General features: G+C 41.5%; 1 protein-coding gene across 1 annotated transcript in view; it reads left to right on the forward strand.

Moving 5' to 3' along the window:
* Window positions 1-10,330: 10,330 nt before the first annotated feature.
* Window positions 10,331-10,571, forward strand: part of Rfk (riboflavin kinase) — a gene marked incomplete in the record, with an annotated part of 8,931 nt that continues 8,690 nt past the window's right edge. Inside the window, 1 exon segment of the mRNA XM_005408308.2 lies at window positions 10,331-10,571.

The following is a 10,571-nucleotide window of genomic DNA, read 5'->3' on the forward strand; positions in this document are numbered from 1 at the left end:
CTCATTGATTTTTTACATTCTTTTCTTTGTCTCAGTTGCATTAATTTCTGCTTTAATCTTTATAATTTCCTCACTTGCATGAGCTTTGGCCTTGACTTGCTCTTTTCGTAAAGTTTGAGATTCAACATTATGTTATTTATGTGAGCTTGTTCTGTTTTTCTAATGTGAGAATTACAGCTATAAATTTTTGTCATAAGACTGCTCTCATTGAATCCCCTAGGATCTGTATGTTGTATTGTCATTGTTTAATTGTGGAACCTGTCTGATTTCTTCTTTAATTTCATCTGTGATCCATTTGTTGTTCAGGAGGGTGTTATTTAATTTCTATGTGTTTATGAAGTTATTGCAGTTTCTTTAGCCACTGATTTCTAATTTTATTGCACTATAGTCTAATGATAGGATGGGATAATTTCAATTCCTTTGCCTTTACTTAAGTATGTTCAATGAGCTAGAATGTGATCTATTTTGGAGAACATCCTGTGTGCATCTGAGAAGAATATGTATTCTGAGGTTATGGATTAGAACATTCTGTACACATATACGAAGTCCATTTGTTTGAAACTTTGGTTCAGTTCTGATATTTCTTTGTCAATTTTTTTGTTCAGTTATCTGTCTATTTGTGATGGTGAAGTATTAAGGTCCCCCATTACAATTGTATTAGTCCTTAGCTAATTTTTCATCTGTTAATATTTGTTTTATTTGGTGCATATACATTTATTATTTTTATCTCTTCCTCTTGGATTGTTCCCTTAACAAAGAGTAGTGATCTTCTTTGTTTCTGTTGATTAACCTTGGCTTGAAACCCACTTTGTCTGCAAATAAATAGCTATCCCTGCTTTTTTCTGGGTTCCTGTCAATGGTATATTTTTTTCCATCCTTTAACTTTCAGTCTATGAATTTTTTTTTTAGTTAAATATATTTCTTGTATACAGCATATTATTGGATCTTGTTTCTTGATCTATTCTGCCAGTCTGTTTCTTTTGATTGGTGAACTGAGACCATTTACAGTGATGATTATAAGTCATATATATTGATTTATCCTTCTCATGTTATTTTCCTATTGTTGGTTCCTTTTCTTTCCCCTCTGTTTAATTACTTGCTTGCCTAGTGGATTAATTCTGTTGGGATTCATGGAACTGTACTCTTCCTTATCTCTTTCTAGAATGTCCTTCAGAAAATTTTTGAGTGCTGGTTTCATGGTCATGAATTTATTTGGGTGTCCTTTGTCATGGGAGTATCTTATTTTTCCACCAATTTTAAAATGTAGTTTTGTGGAATACATTGATCTGGGGTGAAGGTTGTTTTCTCTTAGGGCTTGAAATACATTACTCTAGCTCTCCTTGACTTAAGGGTTTGTGTTGGGAAGTCTGCTATAATTCTGATGGGATTTCATTCATAAATGCTTTATTTCTTTTCTCTAGCAGCTTTTTGTTTTTTTTGTGTGTGTTTTTCATCTTTTTTGAGACAGGTTCTCGCTGTCAGTTCAGGCTGGCTTGAGCTCACTTTGTAGCCCAGGCTGGTCTCGAACTTGCAAGGATCCTCCTGCCTCAACCTCCTGAGTGCTAGGATTACAGGTGCACCACCACGCCCAGCTCTAGCAGCTTTTAATATTCTGCTCTTGTGTTGAATATTTGGAATTCTGACTATTATATGCCTTGGTTTTGGGGTGAGGAAGGTTGAAGGAGTAAATTTATGTGTGAGGTGCTCAGAGAAAGCACACAGAGGCAGATACCAGCAACACAGCAGTAGTAGGCAGCCAAGCAGAGCGCAAGAGCACAAGAGCAGCTTGCATCTTTATTGTATAATTCTTATACATATTGTTATCTCATATTTACATTCTTACATGCTAGCTTCATTTGGGCATGCATAGTTGTCCAATGCTAAATTGTGGACATGTAACTGTATCCTGTTGTGTGCCTGTGCTAGACAGTGAGATCATGTCAATTTGGCTAAAGTAGAACAATCTGTAATAGCAATAGCATCAAGCATACCCTAGAAAATGGCAAACTGTGATAACTATTAATTTGCCACCTTTAACTGTATGAACAAGATTCATAGTTATATAACCAAATATAAAACAAACCAGGAAATTGTGTACAGTAAATATCCCCTCAATATGGCTATTTTATCCTCAGGAATAAATTTATAAGGAGTTAGGGAAAAAATAGAGAAATAGGTGAGAAAGGGATTAGAAGCAAGGCTGAAGCACAAAGGAAGACTATGCAAGCTTTGAGAACTGGTGAAGAAGAAAGGAGGGAAAGAAAGAAAGAAGAAACAGAAAATAGAACAGAATGACAACAAAAAGCTGGAAACAATATTCTCACTCTTATAAAAACAAGAACAAACAAGAAAGAGAAAAAAATGGGAAAATTTTAAATAAAGCAAAGCAAAGAAAAAAAAGCAGAAAAAAAGTCCACTTCAGGGCATATCTCTGCTATCACTGGTGGACAGAGTGGGCAGACAGAGCCCGGATCCATGTTGATTAATCCCAGAAAGCCAGCAGTAACATTATGGTGGTGGTGGATAATCCCAACAAACTTGTGCCTTCGGTCCCCCTGAGGTTCAGGCTGCTTCTGATTTCTGGCTGTGAGCCCAGTGACTGAATTTTTCAGCCTGCAATACTCTGACTGCCTTCTTGTGGCTTGAACTCAGCTCCTTTTTTGACCTCAGCCAAGTTTTAACTTGGCTTTAGGACCTCCTGCCAGCTTGAACTTGGTTGTGCTATACCCTGACATTTGGAACTACTAGATGGAACCAAGCTGCAGCTGCTGAGTCCTGACTTCTGTTGGCTCTTCTCCAAAATGGCTACCAGCCAATCACTCTCTCCTGCAGGGCATCTGAACCCAAATAACTGGCCATCCACCACAGTCCACAACATCCGCTGCTCACTCCCACTGGTGCATTCCTGTATGGAGGCCTCTGGGGTTGCCAGTAGTTACCATTTGTCTATAGGTTTCAGCCACCCCTCCCATGCCTCCAGCTGGGGCTCAAGGAGAAAGTACCACTTGCCATCTCCCTCTTCTGCATTGTTGTTCTTTTCTTTGCTCTCCACGTTGGCTCTAATTGTTTTAGATCCTTGTGGGGTCCCGGGGACCCACTTCCCACATCCTTCTCTTCCTCACATTGCTATATTCTAGAATTTGGATTCCAAATATTGGAGAGGCTGTTTCTCTGCTGCTCACCATTCCACCATCTTCTTAGAAGTCCTCTGTCCAAATTTTTACTATACACTTTTATTTGGATTGTTTATATCTTTTAGCTCTGTAAAACAATAAATAAAACTTTAAAAATAATAATTAGTTTGTTCTTTGTATGAGGTTTCTGCCCAGGATCTTCTAAACCCTTGAAGTTTCCAGAAGGATACAAGTGTCTTTTTATGGCTTCAGATCATCAGAAAGCCAACCATTTGATTAGAAGATTGGATATTGATATTAGCCTGACCTCCTGACTTTTAGAGAGAGTATAGGGGTGGGGATTGAGTTTAATGTGTGGATGATGCTTCAACCAATCACTCTTATGTAATGAAGCCTCCATGAAAAACTGCTCACAGATGCTCAGTGGCTCTCCCTGGCTGATTGATGTACCAGGAAGGTGATGCATGCTGGTTCTGTTAGAAAAGACCAGGAAGCCCTGTGTTTTCTCCTGGACTGTGCCCTATGTGTATCCTTTATAATAAAATGGTAATCATATGTTTCCCACTTACCTGAGCTCTGTTTGTAGTACTAATGAACTATTGAATCTGAGTGGATCATAGAAACCTCCAAATTGCTAGAGGTCAGAAGGTCAAATGGCCTGGTGTCCCTACTTGGAGTTGTCCTCTGAAATTTGGGCAGTCTTTTTGTTGCTGTTCTTAGTACCTTGCTTTCACTGTGTTTCTCTAGATTCGATCTTTTTTTCTCTTGCCACAAGCCAGAAGCTGGGGAGAAAGAGCATTTTGCCCCTTCCTTTTACTGCATTGTGGTTTGTCTCTTCAATTTCTCGATAGGCTCCAATTTTCCTTTTAGATCCTTCCTGACTTGCAGGGATTTAGCACCCTCCTTTTCTCTAACTTGCTATTTTCCAGTGTCTGGATTCCAATTGTTGGAGAGGCACATTTGTTGCTGTTTACTGCTCTATCATCTGCCCAGAAACCCTCCTGTAACTTAGCGTACCCATTTGTGAGCACAACATATTTTTTCACATTTAAGTATTTAATCCAAATGGAATTCATGTGGTATCTATTGTGACATATGAAATTAACTTTACTTTTCATAAATATTCAACCACTTGTCTAAGCTTAGTGACCTATATTTTGAATAAGTGGTAAGTATTAAAAGGTTAAAATAAATACTATCTCCTATGAACCATTTGGTGGTATTTTTTTTTTTCACGTGAAGTGGGCCAATCTTTTTTATTGAAAGTTCTGGAAAAAGTACGTTTCATTATTGATTTTAGTTCTGCATTGACTGATTTCCTTTTTACTGTTTTCTGAGGTGGAGTAAATGAATCATCTTTGTCTTAACATCAGTGTGCAACTTTTGACCTTTTCACTTTAAATCAGACACACAAAAAAGATTTAGGTAGTTATTATCTTTGTAGAAAGGCTTTCACAGATGTCTTAGTGTTTTTTTTTTTAAGACGAAAAGAGAGAATTTATTTATCATGTCTTTTGGACTACTCCTAAGTCAAGCTTTACCTGAAAAATATCAATGCCAATTACCCATGTATTGTCTCTCAGCTTCAGGTTCATTAATACTTATTCTGTGCAATTGAGCTGAGTTCTCTAAATGTTTCCTTTGCTGGCTGGAGGTGGCGGGTGCTTGAGAATCACTGCAAGAGGAAGAAATGCTCCTCTCCTTTCACCCTGCACCGTAGTCAGACTCCTGCAGCATACTCTGCTTCTGCAGGGCCGAGGTTTCAGAACCAGGTTCTAACTTTTGAAAGCTATAAGGACTGGGGCCAGGGATATAGCTCAGTGGCACAAGCGACTGCCTGGCAAGTGCAAGGTCCTGAGTTCAATTCCCTGTACCAAAAACAAAAAAAAAAAAAAAAAAAAAAAAAAAAAGAAAGATACAAGGGTTTTAAAAGGATGGCAGCAGTGGAAACATTTCGTAACTTTGAACAAGATATTATAGTCTGATGTTTATCTGTCAGTGAGGTTGGAAAATTATTAACATAAGAAAGAAAAGCAACCTTTTCCATTTCACCCCACCCCCAGTGGCTCCTTAGAAACCATCACAGTTCAGGACACATTTATGCTAAAAGAAAATGGAAAAAAAAAAAAAAAAAAAAAAACAGTTTACACAGTCAGCTACTCAACTGCCACTACCTTTAATTCATAAGCAAATCATTCTTTGCAATCTCTACCACCTGCCTATGATTGCGAAGTGGAAAGGAAAATGTCAACAGTTCCCATGTGTTAAATTGCACTGTGAACTAATTCTATGGTTCAAGGAAAAGCAAGCCTTTGATCTACTAACAAATTGTTTCAGATTGTATGTAGACATAAAGAAAAACAAAAAAAATTACCTCAATGAACTTCCCATTCTACACTGGATGTTTTAATGAGAACATCACAGGCCTTCTACTCACTTTACTGAACTTTCTCACAGCTTATTTACTCCTAGGAGAATTGCCGAATCTCCATCTCTAGGAGGCCTGAAAATGTTCAGTATCATTATCTGCTCTTTTCTTACTGCAGATGTGTTATGAGTATGCTATTTTTCTGTACAAACTGATTCTTTTATTCATTAAAATTTCACTAGTACTGGTAACTGTGATGATCTCCAAGGAGAAAAATGTGGTGTCAGAGGGAAAGATGGTGGTGACAGAGGGTGGTAATGGTGATGGTGGCAGTGGTGGGAACAGCTAAGTTTTCATTCTATACCCTATGCACATATCATATAGTCAAATTAATTAATATTCATACATTCACATATTCAAATTAATTCATTTTCAAATAGTTTAATATATTTTAATAGCAAACTTGCACAAAAGACAGGTAACATTAAAAACGTGTTCTTGGTACAGAACTCACAGAAGTTTAGTAAATGACTGAAATCTACAATTAAAAGGCTATAAACACCATCTAGTGGCCATGGATAAAGAGATTTCTTTCTTTTTTTTTTTTTTTTTTCCTTCCTTTTTCAGTATTGGGGATCGAAGCTCAGGTCCCTGGACATGCTTAGTCTGCATCTGGACCTTCAATGGGCAAGGGAGTCTGGTGAGGAGTCCCTGTAGGGATGCAGAGTGGGAAGTGACCATTGTTTCTGAGATGGGGACCATGGCAGGTGGTAGAGGGACAGGGATCCAGAATGATTGCTCAAATCTCTAATCAAGGAACCAAGGCCCCCTCCCCAGTAGTTTCAGGACCTATGCCTTCCCTGAGATTACTTCTGACTGCTTCTGCATTCATGTTCCTAAATTTTCCCTTAGAGTCCTCTTTGCATGCAACTAGCCCTTACGGTGTGCTGTGGGAATCCAGGGGAATCAGAGTCTCCATGTGTGGAAATAGTTTGCTCCTCTCTCTTCAGGCAGCCTCTCACATTTTTTTAAAGTGGGAAAGAACTCTGAAGTTTTTTGTAGTATACTATAGATTCTCTTCTCCATCTCATCTTTCTTTAGTGAAACATACATTCAAAGGAAGCATCCCAAAGCATTAACTTTCCGAATGAGTACTGTCTATCAAATGCTTCTGTGACTGAGGGACAAGGCAGAGTGTGATGGTTATGCCTGACCAAAGAACCAAATCCAAGTGCCTGGAGCAACGAGCAGGCCAACCTATCTAAATACAGAATCCCCCTGTGCCCGACCCAGTGGCTGATGAAGGCAATCTAATTCCCAACATTGCTTTTCCCTTTGCATTTCCGCGGGTGTCAGGAAAAAAGAACAGAAGTGCAGTTATGCCACCTTGTGGATGAACAAGGAATGGAATTCTTTTAGGTTGTGTTTTGTGTGTGCGGGGTGGAGTGTTGGTGAGAATGTAACAGTGTATTTTTACACTTTCTGCTCCATTCCCCAGGTCATAAAATGCTGGATGCAAACCAAGCAAGAAAAAAAAAAAAAAAAAAAAAGGACAAAACAAAAGCCTCGAATGGAACAATAGGTACTCAAGTATTTGTGGAGTTTAAATAAAAATATATTAGTATCATCCCACCCTTGATTTCAAATGTACCCTATTGAAGCAACACAGTGAATAAACAAAGAATTTTTTTAAAAAAAACATGATTTTTCAGACAGCTGTTGGTTTCCAGGCCCAGTCTACCATGAGGGTGGGATCTTCTGGAGATATTACTAATGTTTCATGTGAGAGGAAGGTGGTGAAATTTGTTTACATTTCACATAGGTATAAAATGTGTCTATTAATTCGATTCCCAACCCTCCATTTCCATTTGTGAGGCGTATTTATTAAACAATCAGCTAACAAACATTTCACCGTGGGTTATTGTGAGTCGGGAAGATTCAGGGGAGGGGCTGGGGATTTAGCTCAGCGGCACAGCGCCTGCCTGGCAAGCGCAAGGTCGTGAGTGTGATTCCTGGTACTGGAAGAAAAACAAAAAACAAACAAACAAAAAAGATTCAGGGGACCAGGGATGAGTTCTCTGTCCCTGAAGGTTGATCCTACGACTATTGTCAAAGGGCTGTCGGCCTCTCACTATCTTATACGCCTCCACATTCTTTTGGGTCAGCACGTACAGTGTTCTCAGGGTGTTTCCTTTTTGCAAAATAATAGTGTCAGAGCAGACTAATAATTTTCAATCTGTGTGCTTCCTGAGGTTTCAAAAATATTCTATCTGAACTTCCTTAAAATGTTGTTTGCAAACCTAGTTTTCACAATAGTTCCTGAATGTGTGGAAGGCTACTAGAATGGTAACATCCAAAACAAGTACTAATGATGGGCGGCAGCGGGTGCTTTCCTTCATTGCTACTGGCGGGGGAAAATGCTAGAGCCACTTGAAAGACAGTTTGGCAGTTGTTGATGAAACTAAGCATACCTCTAGCATAAGAGCCAGCAAATGTGCTCACTGGTTTGGACACAGATGTTCACAGTATCCTTATTCACAACTGCCAAGCCAGTATGGTGGCATGCACCTGTGGTCTGTGCCACTTGGGAAGTTAAGGCAGGAGAATCACTTGAGCCCAGCTTTGGCAACACAGTGAGAGCCTGTCTCCAGAAACAAAGAACCGCCATACTTGGAAGCAATCAAGACTACCTTTGGTAAGTGAATGGATAAACTGTGATATATCCATAGGTTGCAATCTTATTTCATGCTAAAAAGAAATTAGTTCTCAAACAATAAAAGTGATAAAGGATGGTACCGGAAAAAAAACAAAACAAAAAAAGTGATAAAGGAGAAGTAACTCCCAGCCTGCTAAATGTCAGATACACTGAGTTCGTGTTCCCCCCAATTTAAGAATGACTTCTGAGGAACAACGAAAGTTTAGGAAAGATTTAGAGATAGTTCCTGAGAGACAGGAGGGGAGGTGAAAGTGAGTTGCCAGTGAGCCCACTTCTCAAAGGGAGTTGTATAGAGTAAAAACACGAGGTGGGTACAAAATCACGAGGTAGGCACAACATGGGACAGAACTATGACCAATCAATAAGACTACAAGTATAGTTGCTTGGTAATTCTGATCCACTGGGGAAGCAGGTCACACTGTAAATGTACCTGGAAAGAACAAGGACCTTTTTAGGAAGAGATGGATCAGGAGGTCCTGGTCACCCACCTGGGTAACTGATGTCTATCTAGATTTTATTGGATGGGGTGATACCAATTATAGTGTAATCTTTAATTTATTGCTTATCTCTTGAGGAGCATGTAAGCCTGGTCATTCCATCTTTATCTTGAGGTCTGGCCTTCAACAGATGCACCTTCAGCTACAAAGCAATTTTTTGCCTTTGAAGTCAGATGGGGCATGCCCTGATTTGATTAATAGATAAGGTACTTGAACCCTGGGAAAGCAATTTTATTCTAAAGTGAGAATGGAGCCACTGAAGACTATTGAGAAGCAGTGGGAAAGGATAAGAACTTTGTTATGTCCTATACTGATTACACCTTAATTTTGCATAGTAACTGAACTGACATTTCAATGGTAGTTTCAAAAAACTGGAGCCCAACCGTTCCATCTTAGAAATTCTCCAAGTCTCTCCCTCCCTGTCTGTCTTTTTCTTTTTTGGTGGTGATGGTGAGGACTGACCTCACAGCCTTTGCTCTAAGCTACATCTCCAGACCTTTTTAAACTTATTTTGAGACAGGGTCCCACTAAGTCTCTAACTTTTCCAGGCTGGGCTCCTACTTTTGATTCTCTTGTACGGACTTCTTTTGGACTGTTTACAGTGTAGCCCTGTACTCAGACTTATCAGGGGTCCTTTCCACTAGACTGAGGTTCTCCAGGCCCAGACTTGGACTCCGTCACCTCAACTGCCTACACCATGAATTTTTTTTTTTTTCCCCCCCGGTACCGGGAATCGAACTCACGACCTTGAGCTTGCCAGGCAGGCGCTGTGCCGCTAAGCTAAATCCCCAGCCCTCACCATGGATTCTTAACTCATTCTCTCTACAAATATTTACAGAGTGTTTGCTACGGGCGAAGTGTTATACTAGTGTGAGGGAAATAAAATAAGTGCCAACAAAACCCGCTTCGTACCAATACAGAGAACATAATTTTATTATTAAGCATTATCAGAGTTATAGACATGTAAAGCAGAAGGAAAGTGGTTACCAGTTCTGGACACAATTTTATAAAAATGTTCAGAGAAAAAGGTAATTAAATCTTTTTCTCCAGAGGATGCCCCCTGTTACAGCCTTGCTGTATCTTGCTAGATCATGTGTGTCTGACTCTTAACTACGTCGGGAGAAGTTATCATGCCAAGGGTCAGAAGACCTTCCGTTCCCAGGGGCAGCCAAGCCTTGGCCGGGCTTCCTGAGTCTCCGGAGGCGCCCAGACCGGCCGGCGCAGGCATCCTCCCGGAGCCGCAGAGGGCCGCCCCGGCGGCCGGAGATCCGGGGAGGAGGGCAGCTCCGCCGGGGGACCTTCGCGCGGCCGTTTCGGGCTCCGATCGCCGTGGAAGCGGAGGGGAAGGCGTGGGAACAGTGGCCAAGGTGCCCGCGAGGGCAAGGCGCGACAACCGACGTAGGGTCGGCGTAGCGGTTGCCTAGGAGCTGAAGAACGTCGCGCGCCAGCGTCAGGATTAGAATGAAAGGAAGGAAAAGAAAGGCGGATCTGTTCGAGAACAGCGCTCCCGCCAGGGCTCAGGCAGTTTTCGCCCGAGCGGGCCTGGAGACCAGAGCTCTCCGGGACGCAGGCTGGGGGCGGGGCCGGGGCGGGACTACGGAAGCCGGGCCGGCGCCAGAGTCGGGCCGCGGAAGAGTGCGGCTGTGAGAAGACCGGCTGAGGTTTCCAGCGCGATCGCGCCGTCCCCGCCGCTCTTCCCGTCCCGCTTGTGCGCTTGCCGCTACTCGCCGGGCGGAGACGCAGCTGCTGAGTCGTGTGGCGGCTTCTGTTGAGTCAGAGGTGTGAGGGACCTGCCGCGGCGCGTCGCAGGTGGCCGCGGTGCTCCCCGGCCGGCGGAGCTGTCGCGCGCGTCGCCG

The sequence above is a fragment of the Chinchilla lanigera genome, unplaced genomic scaffold (genome assembly GCF_000276665.1).
Source record: "Chinchilla lanigera isolate Chin_1 unplaced genomic scaffold, ChiLan1.0 scaffold00111, whole genome shotgun sequence".
Lineage (NCBI taxonomy): Eukaryota > Metazoa > Chordata > Mammalia > Rodentia > Chinchillidae > Chinchilla > Chinchilla lanigera.